The 14,177-nt window shown below is 51.6% G+C and overlaps 1 protein-coding gene across 2 annotated transcripts in view; it reads left to right on the top strand.

Moving 5' to 3' along the window:
- Positions 1-14,177, top strand: part of MTCH1 (mitochondrial carrier 1) — a 414,326-nt gene that overhangs the window by 252,561 nt on the left and 147,588 nt on the right. The gene's annotated exons all lie outside the window — the stretch shown is intronic.

The following is a 14,177-nucleotide window of genomic DNA, read 5'->3' on the forward strand; positions in this document are numbered from 1 at the left end:
TCATCCTCCCGCAGTGCGGGATGCTTCTTCTTTTGGGGACTCCATTCTCCAGAGGGCACCACTCGATTTTCCCACCAGGAGGCGGTGAGGCTGCAGCAGATTGGCTCCGCCAGCCCTTAAAAGGGCTCTCATCCTCCCACAGTGCAGGACCTTTCTTCTGTTGGGGGACTCCATTCCCCAGAGGGCACCACTCGATTTCCCCGCTAGGAGACAGTGAGACTGCAGCAGATTGGCTCCGCCAGCCTTAAAAGGGCTCTCATCCTCCCGCAGTGTGGGATGCTTCTTCTGTTGGGGACTCCATTCCCCAGAGGGCACCACTTTATTTTCCTGCCAGGAGACGGTGAGACTGCAGCAGATTGGCTCCGCCAGCCCTTAAAAGGGCTCTCATCCTCCCGCAGTGCTGGGTGCTTCTTCTTTTGGGGACTCCATTCCCCAGAGGGCACCACTCGATTTTCCCACCAGGAGGTGGTGAGACTGCAGCAGATTGGCTCCGCCAGCCTTAAAAGGGCTCTCATCCTCCCGCAGTGTGGGATGCTTCTTCCGTTGGGGGACTCCATTCCCCAGAGGGCACCACTCGATTTTCCCACCAGGAGGCAGTGAGACTGCAGCAGATTGGCTCCGCCAGACCTTAAAAGGGCTCTCATCCTCCTGCAACACGGGACGTTTCTTCTGTCTGTACACTCTATTCCTCAAATGGGTCTTGTGAATACAGCGGTCCCTCTGGTCCTGGATGACGCCAGTGCAACTGGTGGTATGGAGTCCGATGCTGTAATCATTGCTTCGGAGGGGTCCGCTTTAAACCTGCCTGTGGGATGATTGCCCCCTGCATCCCAGATCAGAGGCCAAGGGAGGACTCTTTACCTACCCCTGCGCCCTCCAGCTGCAAAGAGGAAGCGTAAATCACTGAGAACTGCTGAAACGCCGATCATTTCAGCTGGGTCTCCAGGTTCAAATGAGCGCAATTGCACCAGAGTATCAGATTATCACAACATTTACGGATATTCTCAGGGAGCTGTTTACCCATTTGAAGGAGACGTTAGACAAGCTGGAGGTGCACATACATAGACTCTTGATAAGTCAAAACCAACTAAATCTCACCACCAGCGAGCCACTGCCTTCAGTTCCTGTGACTACAAAGGCTAGTGCCGTGCCTACTACCCTGCCCATGACCAATTTGTCCCGATCTTCTGACTCTACAGCCTATGGGCCAGTTGGCTGTGGCCCACATCAAGCCAATCCCCCTATTATGCGGCAGCTGCAGCTGGAACTCTGTGTCCTTATGCATCATGGACTCCACCTCCAGTGAACCCCAAACTGTAGCTGGGTCTGGTGGCTCAGTGGACTAATGCATCCACTGCAGGGGCCTGTGTTCGACCTCATGGTCACAGGTTCAAATCCCGGTGGGTCCACTCAGACTTTCATCCATCTGAGATCGATAAAATGAGTACCATTGAGTTGGATAACAATAAACATCTGTTATTCAGCGCCAAGATGCCTAAGGGTGAACGTGCGCTTTACAAATACACATGTTATGTTATGTTATCCCCGTTACCAGTGATTATTCTTTCCCCTGCATGCTGCCCCTATACTGTGGTTCTGATAAGGGTACCTTCGCTACCGGATCCCAACCAGGAGTCCGTCGGCGAGCTGTTCAACAAGGCAACCCATTGGCTTGTAAGTCACTCTAGATTTAATATCAAGGACTATAAGAACATCATGATGGTTTGACATATGACCTGGATTGGGCCATCCCTGAAGGCGATTTAAGTGGACTGTGTAATCATTATTTACAGGGACCCAGGTATAACAAGACACATCTTAGCCCATCCCTGTTGGGCTCACATTGTAGACAATGCTATTTATTTAGTGCCCCAGGCCCTTCACCATCCTCTTCTAAACCCCTTCAGCGCAAGAGTTCTCTGGGAAATTATATATTGCTGATAGTGATATACTCTGGGATGGCGAATATCGGATTGAATGTAAGAACGGTTTGTACCATTCTTGAATTCTGATGAGTTGGACCGACTTCCTTTGTCCACTAGGCGCCGGTATCTAAGACCTACCTCTGGGCATTCTGTTCAAACAAGTATAGGTGAACCCTTTAATATTGCTAGTAGTGCATCTCCTTCTGTTGCCCAGTCAAATGTAGTACCTACTACCCCAAAGAAATGTCCAGAGGTTTCCCACATACATCTATCTTCATTGTATATCAATGCCCCCATTGAGGCTCAGTATATGCAGGTTTTCCCAACACTTGCCAATGTCCCCACAGCTATGTCGATAGGAGGTCCTGGATAAGGGATGTGAAGCAGGGATGGCAAGCCCAAGGAGCTCCTTTTCACTTGTTAGCTGGATTGTGGCTGGGTTTAAAGATAAGGTAGGAAATCGGATTGGTTGTCTTTCACTGATAAATTCAATTTTGTTGTTATGCAAGAGACCTGGGCCGTCTCCCCATTTTGTGTAAGGGATTTTCATGCTATTCAGACCCTTCCCTGGCTTCTTCCCAGGGGAAGGCGAGTGGTGGTCTTTCAGTATGGATTAAATTCAATCTTAGATTAGAAGTATCCGGTGTACCTTCTGACAGCCATGCTTATCTATACTTGTTTATCAAGGATAGCTTCAGCTCCTTTTATTTTTATCTGGTTAATTTTTAAAATAATGATTTTTCAAAATCTTAGTGTCATCTTTTTGAGGGTCTCTAGGTTTTTTTCAAGCTTGGAAACGCCAGGGGCTGGCAAAAAGCTTCTGCCCTATCTCCTTTTATGTGGGGACTTTGACGCTTAGCTTGGCAAAGTTCCTATAGAATTAGGGTCTTTAAACTCTATTGCTGATAGCGCTCCGATGGGATGTTAGCGAGGTTGGAACTGAGAAATTCCATTGCCTTTCTTGACTTGGTAGATGCTATCAACTTTTTCCAGGGTACAGTACCAAATAAACCTTTATAGGTGTAGGAATGCCTTTGTCATAGATTATGTATTTGTTTCAAAGCATCTCCTGCATTGGTGTTCCAATGGACAGTGCTTAATTTGAGCCAGTGGTTTCTGGTGCTCAGCACCTGCACTTAATCATGTTATGTTATGTTAAAAGTATTTATTCAGCGCACGGACACCAGGCGGTTTCATGGCGCTAGAGACAACTGGGGGGAGAAGGAGCAAAATTACATAAAGGCCTGCCGAAAGAGGTAAGTTTTGAGTGAACGTCTAAATAAGACATAACTGGGAGAGAATCTGAGTTCCATAGGGAGGGAGTTCCACAATGAAGGGGCCAAGAACGCGAATCGGAGGCCGCCATGCTTTTTGCGTTTAACTGCGGGGTGGTGAGGAGGTTAAGGTGGGAGGACCGCGGGTCACGGGAAGGAGTGTACCGACAAATTCTGGAGGCGATAAAAGCAGGACCTTGGTCATGTAGCGCCTTAAAGATGGTACAGCCGAGTTTGAAGGTACATCGCTTGGTAACTGGCAACCAGTGGAGTCTCTTTAATAGCGGGGAGATGTGAAGATGTTTTGGTTGGTGGAAGATTAGCCTGGCTGCCTGATTTTGCACAAGTTGCAGACGATGTAACTGGTAGGCAGGAATGCCAGCGTAAAGAGCGTTGGCGTAGTCAATACAAGATGTAATCAGGGCCATAATGACCAGCGTGAGGGCCTCCGTAGACAGAAACCGACAGATTTTACGGATTCTGCGAAGATGGAAGAAGCAGGCCGAGATGACAAACCAATGACCAAATCATCAACACCGGCGCTTTTCATAATCGCCAGTTAAGGACACATTAATTTACGGGTAGATTAAGTGATTTGCCCAGAATCACAGTATATTGAGCCGGCGCTGAGACTCAAACCTGGTTCCCCAGCTCGAAGTCGGCAGCTCTGGCCATTACTCCACATCCTCTACCAAATTTCATGGTTAGTACATGGGTCTACTTTAAGTGGCGCTAATAGGAGAAATGGGCTGGTGCAAGCTGCCTCATGACGAGAACCCCAGCACGTATCCTTTTACAAATTAACCACTCAATGGCGCAGTACTAGAAACTCAGTGGGGTGATCAGAATGTTCGTATGATCGAAGGTACCTTACTGCTGCATAGGGACAGAGCACCATTAGTAGACGATGGAATTAAACAACAGTCTAGAGATGGGCTCACAATAACCTTGTGTCTGATTTATCCCAATGCCACTTTGGGTATGCTTCTTAAAAATAATTTGGGGGTGTTGTTGGTATGTTTATGTGAGGACTCGGAGGACGCACGAGTGGCATGTTATCAACTCTTGTTTAACTGCATCAAGAATCACCTGTTGATACAAGCTGACCCTGCCTGGAGTCCCGACGTTAGTTTAATGCCTATTGCTCTTTGGCTAATCGCCGTTTGAGGAAGGCACTATCAAGTAACCCTAGGGATACCGGAGAGGTTCAGGAGGCTGGGCTAGGCTACAAATGTGCCCTCAGGGATCGTAAATGCTCCTTGTACATAGGTAATTGGAAATCACTTAAGCTTGCTGCTACCCAGAACAGCAGTAAGGTATTCTCGGACACCATTGGCAGGATTTGAACATTTTGGGCGAGAATTGGGCGAAGCACTTCAGCTCCATTTACCACCTAATTAAAGATCAGAGCAGTACCTGTGCTCTGTCCAGATCTTTTGCTATTTGGCCGTCCCTACAGCAACTCATAGTGAAGGGGTTTGTGGTTCCATAATGTTTTCCCTATACAGGTAGAGGAAAATAGTATTGGCAGGAGGTTGCTTAATATTCCACAATCTAGCTCTAACTATATTTTGCATTATGAAATCAGCCTGTAAAATGCCACAGACTTTATTACATAGGCCCCTCTCTTGCTTTGGGTGAGGGAATGTGTGAATAGTAAGGCTAGCTTTAGTAGCGATGCTAATGTAGACTGTCTCAGCCAGGATAAGGGTCTATCCATTCCCTGGCTAAATTTTGTTAGCAAGTCCTTTGCCGAAACTGGTCTTCCTGAAAATGTAACTTCTCCCAAGTCCATTTCTAAGTCTGACAAGAGGCTGGTTAAAAGCTTGTTATGTTGAGTTTTAAAGAACTGAGGCAGCTCCTAGTAACTACTCCACCAATATGCATTATATTACACTATCAGTAGGAGATTAACCTTTCTTTTTAACTCTGGCGCTTACCCGCTGGGAGAGGTCACTCCTTTTCAGATTCAGGTCAGACACTGTGTGGCGTTTAGTGTGCTGTCCAGAGGGGGGAACGGTGTCGGCTGGTAGTTTGCCCCCTTGTCCTTGTGATGGGATTGCAGAACAGTGCCTGATGCACTTTAGGTTATTTTGTAAATTTTTCGCACATTTTTTCAACTTTGTCTTAAACACCACGTGAAATCTTTTGCTTTTAAAAAATGCAGTGAGGCTCTTATATATCTCCAGACGTTAGATGAATTCTGTACCTATTTTAGTGTTTGCTGCTTTCTTTAAATGTCTGTACGCAGCAGGAAAATTATGGAGAGGTGATGACCTACAGGCAGCTACTCACTTTGTTAAACACCGCTCATCAATAGATTGTAGTCCATTGTTTCGTGATATGTTTTATCAATAGTGCTTAAAGAAGTATTTCTCTTTTTAATTGCGCTAGGATATGATATGTTTTGTTCATACGTGATAATTTGAATTTTGCACTTCTTTATTTATTGAGCTGGACAAATGATAGAATGAATTGATGGAGGCGGTAGTTTCTGTTTTTGCCCTCCTTTAAGGATAAAAATGCCTTTCTGCTTTGTAATACTTTTATCTATTTGTATGTATATTGGTGATTAATCTTACTATATACATATTTTTGTAATATTATGAATTTGATGTGTTGTTTGTACTGTGCACTTTTATGATCTCTATGTAAGATCGAATAAAGGAATGTGATTGATAAACGGGTCACTCCTCCTGTGCACAATATTTGCTTCTCCAGATATTTTCTGTGAAATGTCATTGCACTCTCTTTATATGTTTCTAAGTGTTTTATTTCACAAAAATATCATGTGCCACGTGCCTGCTTTCTTTGGACATCTGCTGAACTATGGCCACTTTGTCCACATTTTGCATGAACTTGTTCAACCAAATGTTCAAACTATTGTGAAACGTGGCACTTTTGTTCCTTTTGTTAAAGAAAGGATTCTTAAATACATGCCTTGAGAGTATTGCTCTCATTTCACACAATGGTTCGTCAAGGCCTGTGAATAATACTCTCCCTGGTAGGAATATTTCAGAAAAATAGCACTTTAACCGCATGCGCGCTAGCAGTTTTCCCGCTGCGAGCTGCGATTTTAAAAATCCCGCATTACATGACGAGCTCAGCTCGTCATCCGCGTAGCGCAGGTTTCGCTCATGACGAGCTGAGCTCGTCATGAGCGTAGAAGGGGTTAACAAAGTTTCAGTCTTTCGTGTTGTGTTTTTTAATTAGACTGGGTGTTTTTTTTCTTTTAATGGGAATGAGGGAATCTTGTATACCACTTCTTTCCTGCACCCTTTCTCAGGTTTACGTAATGGTGTTTCCTCCATTCATGGCATTTTGTTGCATTATTTATGCAGAGTCATTGACTATACTTGATCAAATCATTTTTATTTTTAAAACAGACTTTTATTGGTTTTCTGAAGGTATAATACAGCCCCTTGGCCATCATGAAAAACTAGTTGGGAAGGCAATATGCAGTACAATGACATACATTAGCAAACTTGTGGTCCTCCCAAGCTCTAGCTGCAATCGAAAGACCGCTACAAGGGATCCCAGGAGCACACTACTGATTTCCATTCATCCCCCGTAGGTAGCCCGGTATATAGCTGAGTTTGTCTCTATGCATGGTCCAGTCCAATATTGTATACCAAAATAAAGAACTTCCAAATCCCATCCCTGCCCTGATTCTTAAACACCCCAACAAAGCCCAACCACCCTCCCAAGCATGCCGCCGGTCACTAAAACACTTAGGGAGTCCATCAGAGCTCTCGCACCACTCTTCCAGTGGGAAGTAAGTTCTCTCTTAGCCAGGACCAACCCCAAATCAATGAACTTGGTGGTAATCTTGGTCTTAGCAGTGTGCGGAACCAGTGCAACAAACAAACCCTTAGCGTCATGGCTATCTCCCTCTCCGTCACAGTCGCCAAAGCAGTCGTCACCCCTCGCCAGTAGTCCTCCAACTGTGGACAGTCCTAGAACATGTGGAAAAAGCTCACCCCTTCCCAAGTACAATGGGGCCAAGCCGTTGACGCCCCAAAATATTAGTTGATTTTGCCGGGTGTGAGGTAGGCCCTATGTAAGACATAGAATTGGATTAACTGAAAGCGCGCATTCCGAGAGCTTTTCCACGCCCTCTCGACAATTGCCTCCCAAGGTTTTTCCTCAATGGGTTCCCCCAAATCCGCCTCCCACTTGAGCCGCAACGCCGTCAAGGGTTGGCGTACGTCCCGGGTAATCCGCCTATAAATACAATTTACCGCTTTGATAGTTCCCGCTGCCATTATTACATATTTACAGGCGAGAGACGTGTCAGGCTCCAACAGTCCCCTCCGCCACTGCTTTCTGATAGCTGCTGTCAGGGCCGCATGCAGGTGAAAGTCCCCTCGTGGAAGGTCATGACGCTCTCTGAGATTGTTGAAAGAGAGGAGGTTGCCATCTTCGTGTAGGTCATCTTCTGTGGTGACTCCCGCCTCTTCCCAGGCCTGCAGCTGGCTCCAATCTCCCCATGAGGCAGTGCCTCCCACATCCTCAGCGGGATCTCGGGCGCATAAGGGGTCTTGACGTGCCATACGTGCCCAGCACTGCCGCACCGTGTGTAAATCGTGCGGTACAACCCATCCCTCAACGGTACTCGCAGCAGGACACAGGACAACAGATGCCAACTCGAGGGTGTGGCTTGGCGCAATGGCCGACTAGACGTGCTGTAGTCTAGCTCCTGCCCGTTGTCCCCTAGATCCTACAGAATCCTGGCACACTTGAAGATTTGGCAGTTACTCCTGAGGTGTAGTGCCCCCCTGGATCGCGCTGGCTGCCTGGTGCCGATTGCGGTGCCCCTGGACACGTCGGGGGTCTGCCCGACTGCTGCTGATCCTGACCGCGGCGGCGCCTGTGTAATGGCGGCCGCCGCGCGGTGAGGTGCCTCGGTGCCTGCGTGGAGAGTGCGGCCCGGCGACAGAGAGGAGAGTCCCCCCCCCCCCCCCCCCCCGGTGCCCAGATCTGTGAGGGGGACGCGCGACCTCCGCAACCCTCGGCAGCGACGGTGAGTGCCCCGGAGCGGCGGTGGGATGAGCCGGTGATCCCCCGGGGCAGGCTCCTAAATCGAGGCCGGGGCATCGAGGCCTGTGAGCCCCTGGCGGTGCACGGACGCCGGGGACCTCGGACCGGGACCTGCCACGACTGTCTGCCTCAATGTCGGCTGGCCCCCCGGCGGTGCAGGGAGTGAACGGTGAGCGCCCCAGAGCGGAGTGGGCCGCCTGACCCCCAGGACTGGCTCCAAAATCGAGGCCGGTGAGCTGAGGCCTGCGCAATACTGACGGCGCGTGGACGCCGAGAATTTCGACCGGAGCCGGCCTTCCACCTGCGGAGGGGTGTGGAGCCCCGGCGTGCCCCTCCTTCCTTTTCCTCACGGTGCCCTGGAGCCTGATCACTGGCCGCCGGAGGCTCCGAGGGGCCCCTGGGGTGGAGAGCTGCTCTGATACCGCCGGAGGGCTTCGTGCCGGTTGCGGTGCTGCGGCGGCCATTTACCGCGACTGACCAGTGGCCTACGCTGCCTGGCCACCCAGTGGAGGGTTTGAGGTCACAGAACGCAGACGCTACCTGGCCCCCTGTATTATCCTCTGGGAGACACCCCTGGGACTAGTATGAGAAGAGACCGACCGTCGAGAGGGACCCAGGCAAACAAGATAGTACAATACACGGTTCCCGGTCCCACTACGGCAGAGCGACAGGGCCTTGACCGGAGGATGGAGCCCCGCCCGGAGGCGGCCGCGCAGGACAAGGCTGATATCCTAGCAGCGATCCGAGACTCCAGGCTGGCGCTGGAGGGGAAGATGGACGGCATGGCCATGGATATTAACCATCTGCGCCTCGACCTCCGGAAGGTGGCGGACAGGGTCACCACCACAGAAGGCGGCCTCACCGAACTGCAAACGGAGGTCCGACAACTGAGGGAGTCGGTGGCGGCCCTCCAGGAGCACGCGACCAGGCTGGAGGATCGGGCGGAGGACGCGGAAGGCCGGTCCCGAAGGAATAACCTCCGCTTTTTGGGTTTTCCCGAACGATCAGAGGCACCGGCGGCAGACCTCTTTCTAGAGGACTGGATTGGCAAGTCCTTCCCGAGCCTACGGCTGTCCAAAATGTTTGCTATTGAGAGGGCCCACAGGACTTTGGGGCCGCCACCGAAACCGGGAGCCCCGCCGCGGGCGATAATAGCCCGCTTTTTCAATTTTAGGGACCGCGACATACTCCTCCAGCATATTCGCAGATCCGGACCGCCTAAATATGAGAACACCGAGATCCGCATCTTCCCAGACTACACGAAGAAGGTTCAGAACCTGCGGAATGATTTCTTGCAAGTCAAACGACGACTTCGGGCCCATGAGGTGAAATACAGGCTGCTCTTTCCAGCCCGGCTGCGAGTGCAACGCGGTGACCGAACACATTTCTTTGACCACCCGGCGGACGCGGAAGAATGGATGGACGCACAGGGCCTGGAGGATCGCGGACAAGCGCAAGGCTGGCAGGAGCAAAGACGACGGAATGCCAGGCGCCGGAGCAATCGCAGAGAGGGAGGAGGTCAGTCCCCGAGCGGGCGTTCCGCCACACAGAATGAACGCATCACGGTGGGCCCGGATGGTACCCTCCGGGCGGAGATGGAGGAAATTCCGACTCAGAACCAGTTCTCCCCACTTTGCCTGGTGCAGGAGACACAGTCGGACCAGGGGGGTACCGCCGACCCGTCCACCGGCCAGCCGCGTGCCACCTGATGGCTACACCTGGTGGTCAGTATCTGCTGTGGAGGGGTCTTTGACATTGACATTGTGAGTATATCTTTAGTTCCTTGCATGAGGGAAATTCTACCACCTGTAGGTCCTGGAACTGGGCTACCTTCCGGAACTCTAAGACTGTTGAACTGGGTGAAGGGGGGCACAGAGGACCTGTTGATTCCAGTGACTGCTTTGTTGTGCTAAATCCAATTGCAAGAGGCCAATTGTACCGTACCGCCACGACCGGCTAGGCCTCGGCCGGGCTGCGCCGGGCGGTGCCAGACAATTGGCTGAAGGCTCAATCATGGGGTGTAGGGAGGGGTTATTCTTATAGTTTACCTTCTGGTCACCATTTTCCTTTTGGTCGTCTCTTTCACGTTACTACTACAGTGTTCAGATTACCATTGCTGACTGTGGGGAGTGAAGGACACAGAGGCGATCAGTTTGCGTATAGACGAAGAGTGTTTACTGTTAAGTTCCTAATTGTGCATTGAATTGGGAGGGTTAGAGGGGGGGTGCTTTCTTTTGGGGCGGGGTTCGCGGTCTCCTGACCGGGTTCGGATTGGGAGATGTGGTACTACCGCCTGCGGGTGGACACTGTTGGGGTTGTTTGTTTGAGGATGGGGAGGGTTGCTGCCGGGTCCTGTTCTGTTTTTGCTTTGTGTGGTTTGCCGCGTCAGTTCAATGACGGGCCGTCTTGCAACACATCGGGGTCAACTCATGACAGGTGATGTAAGCAAATACAAATTTCTGTCTTGGAATGTTAGGGGGCTTAATAATAGAGTCAAGCGGATTAGAATAGCCACCTATCTCAGGCGCTACGGGGTCAGCTTTGCTTTCCTACAGGAAACGCACCTTTGGGGAGATTGCCTTAAGTATGTTCAGCGTCGATGGCGGGGACAGTTCTTCGCGACGTCCTACTCAGGGTACGCCAGGGGGGCCCTAATCTGGGTGGCACCGGGGACTCCCTTTAAGGCTACATCCACCAAGCTAGACCAGGAGGGCAGGTTTGTAATAGTGGTTGGCACCCTGGATGGGCGTAGTGTATGCCTCATAAATATTTATGCCCCTAATACTGACGAGGGGGGATTTTTGGGCAATGTGCTGGGACAGCTGGATATTGACCCTGAAACGGAGCTCATCATAGCAGGGGACTTCAATTGCCCACTAGACGGGACTCTGGACCGCTGCCCCCCAAAGGCGGATGCTAAACCAAAAATGCGGGAGGCAATGACCCAAATGCTACAAAGTTATGACCTAACTGACGTGTGGAGACACCGCAACCCCACTCTTCAGGTGTACTCCTGCTTCACGCCTGCCGCCAATACGCACAGTAGATTGGACTATTTTTTCCTGCAGGGCATGGTGTTAGACCGGGTAGAAGAGGTCCTTTATCTTGCACGATACCTGTCTGATCATTCCCCGCTCTTGCTCACCTATTCGTTGGGTAGCCCACGGCCTCGGATCCCACTCTGGAGACTTAACACGGACGCTCTTGAGGACCCCACGTTTAAGGAGGCCATAGCGCAAGCACTAGAGGCTTATTTGGAGATAAACTGGGGGTCAACCACCACACGGGTGACCGAATGGGACGCCATGAAGGTGGTCCTCCGTGGGACATGTATGTCTACGGAGGTAGGGGTTAAACGGGTCCTAGAACGAGAACTCCGCCAACACGAGGATCGCCTGGCTGAGATGGAAAAGGAATTCCCCATTGACAAAGAGCAGAGACCCGAATGGACGGCCACGCGGCACCAGTTGGGTGATGCCTGGGCCTCGCTAGGTAAATTTAATAGGACGGCTAGTAGGCGTCGATGGTACGCTGAGGGTGACAAGGCCGGGAAACAACTGGCACGCCTGATCCGGGCTGAAACCCAACCCCACCCGATTTTGGCCCTACAGAATGACAAGGGCCGCGTGGTGTATACCCAACAGGCCATTAATGGTGTGTTCCATGCCCATCTGAGTGGGATATACTCGGACTCTCAACCAGTCGCTGGCACTAGAGATATAGAGTTATACCTTGCTGGGGTGCAACTCCCCGTGGTGGAAGCAGATAGCCAGGAAGACCTAGGGGGCCCTCTCCTCGAGGACGAACTACGGGCGGCGATTGCCCACCTCCAGACGGCGAAGTCCCCGGGGATGGACGGGTTGGCGTCCGAACTCTATAAGGAGTTCAGAGGGGTGCTGGTCCCGAAACTCCGAGCAGTGGCGATGGAGGCCTATGATCGTGGCTCACTTCCGGAGTCTATGAGGGCGGCGACGATAGTAATGATACCCAAACCGGGCAAGGACCCCACCCTCCCCGGGTCCTATAGGCCCATTTCCATGTTGAACGTGGACCTGAAGATTATTAGCCAGGTGTTGGCCTCCAGACTCCTTCCCCATCTCAGACGTTTGGTCCACGACGATCAGTCAGGGTTTATCCCGGGTCGGAACACTCTGCGCAATATCCGCCGCCTGGCTCATGTTATGCGCGCCCTGGAGGGGCGAGCCGAGCATAATTCGTTGGTCTTCCTGGACATCGAACAAGCGTTTGATTCTATCCGTTGGGCCTACCTCTGGAGAGTGCTTCTGAAAATGGGCCTTGGGGAGGGGTTTGTGAAATGGGTTCAGCTGTTGTACACCAGACCGGTGGCTAGAGTTCGCACGGGCCGGTGGGTCTCGGAGGAGATACCAATTTCGAGAGGAACACGTCAGGGGTGCCCCCTCTCACCCCTGCTCTTTGCCCTGGCAATGGAACCACTTGCATGCCATCTTCGTTCTGTTTTACAGGGCCAGGGTATTAGGGTGGGGGCAATTGAACATATAGTGTCCCTTTATGTGGACGACGCCCTGGTTTATCTGAACCAACCGGAGCAATCGCTCCCTATCCTGTTGACTGAACTATTACACTTTGCGGCCGCCTCGGGCCTCGCGGTGAACCGGGCAAAATCCCAAATTTATGCTATAGGCGGACAGGCGTACTGGGAGGGGGCCCAGCGCCCGGAGATGGGACTCCCTTGGGTGGAGGACACGCTCCGCTATCTGGGGATTCGGATCGCTCGGACTCCGCTTGATTTTTACCGTCACAACATGGGACGGATACTCCAGGGTCTAAAGGGGAGCATAGCTTTTTGGAACACCCTGAGGCTCTCCCTGATGGGGAAGATCGCTTTAATAAAAATGGTGGTTCTCCCGCGCTGCCTGTATACAATGCAGGGTTCCTTCTACGAGATACCGCACCGGGTCTTCCGCGAACTGGACTCCCTCCTGATCCTTCTCCTGTGGAATGGGAAACGGTGCAGAGTAGGCCTGGAAGTCCTGAAGCGCAAGTGGGGCGCAGGGGGCCTGGAAGTCCCCGACCTGGAGCTGTATTACTTTGCGTCGCAGCTGCAGCATGCTCTCGCATGGCTGGACACGGACCCCTCCTGGGAGCGGACCCTGTTGGAGGGCACCTGTGGCACTGAACAGCTGGGAGCGTTACTCTGGCGGAAAGGGGGACATCAGGATGGTGTTCCCCCATTGGTGCAGCTGGGGGCCTCTATCTGGGACCGGGTGGTGAGACGCCATATTGGACGCACCCCATTCGCCCCGGACATGGATATGTGGCTGATGCCATCCTTTGCTCAGATTGCGAGGGTCATGTCCACGGACAAATGGCTGGAGGGGGGGTTGCTTGACGTTAGCCGACCTATACCCAGACGGACAATTTATCACATACCAAGATGCGGTCACGACCTTTGAGCTCGGTCCGGGACAGTTCCTTCAGTACGCTAAACTTGCGGCTACCGCGCGTCAGCTATGGCCCTCGTTTCCCGAGGCCCCACCTCACGCCCATACCTTAGTCACTATGCTAGCGATGGCGGGGGGCCGGAAGTTCGTGACCCACCTTTACAGGGCTCTCCGGGAAGATAAAACATTACGACCTTTGACTATAGAGGCCAAATGGCGGCAGGCGTGTCAGCAGGAAATCACCTCCCGCGAATGGGAAAAAATGCATGAGAGTGTGCGGAAGGTGTCGGTGAGTAACCGCTTTAAACAAATTCAATATAATATAGTGCACATGACCTACCTCTCCCCCAAACAGCTTCAGGTCATTGATGCGACTAGAGACTCCCACTGCCCTAAATGTCGCACTGCCCAAGCGGATTTTGTCCATATGGTATGGACGTGCCCCACCCTCCAATCTTATTGGAAGTCGGTTCTGGAGACCCTGATAGGGATTACAGGTTGGGCAATTGATTTAG

The sequence above is a fragment of the Lissotriton helveticus genome, chromosome 5_1, assembly GCF_964261635.1.
Source record: "Lissotriton helveticus chromosome 5_1, aLisHel1.1, whole genome shotgun sequence".
NCBI classification, from domain to species: domain Eukaryota; kingdom Metazoa; phylum Chordata; class Amphibia; order Caudata; family Salamandridae; genus Lissotriton; species Lissotriton helveticus.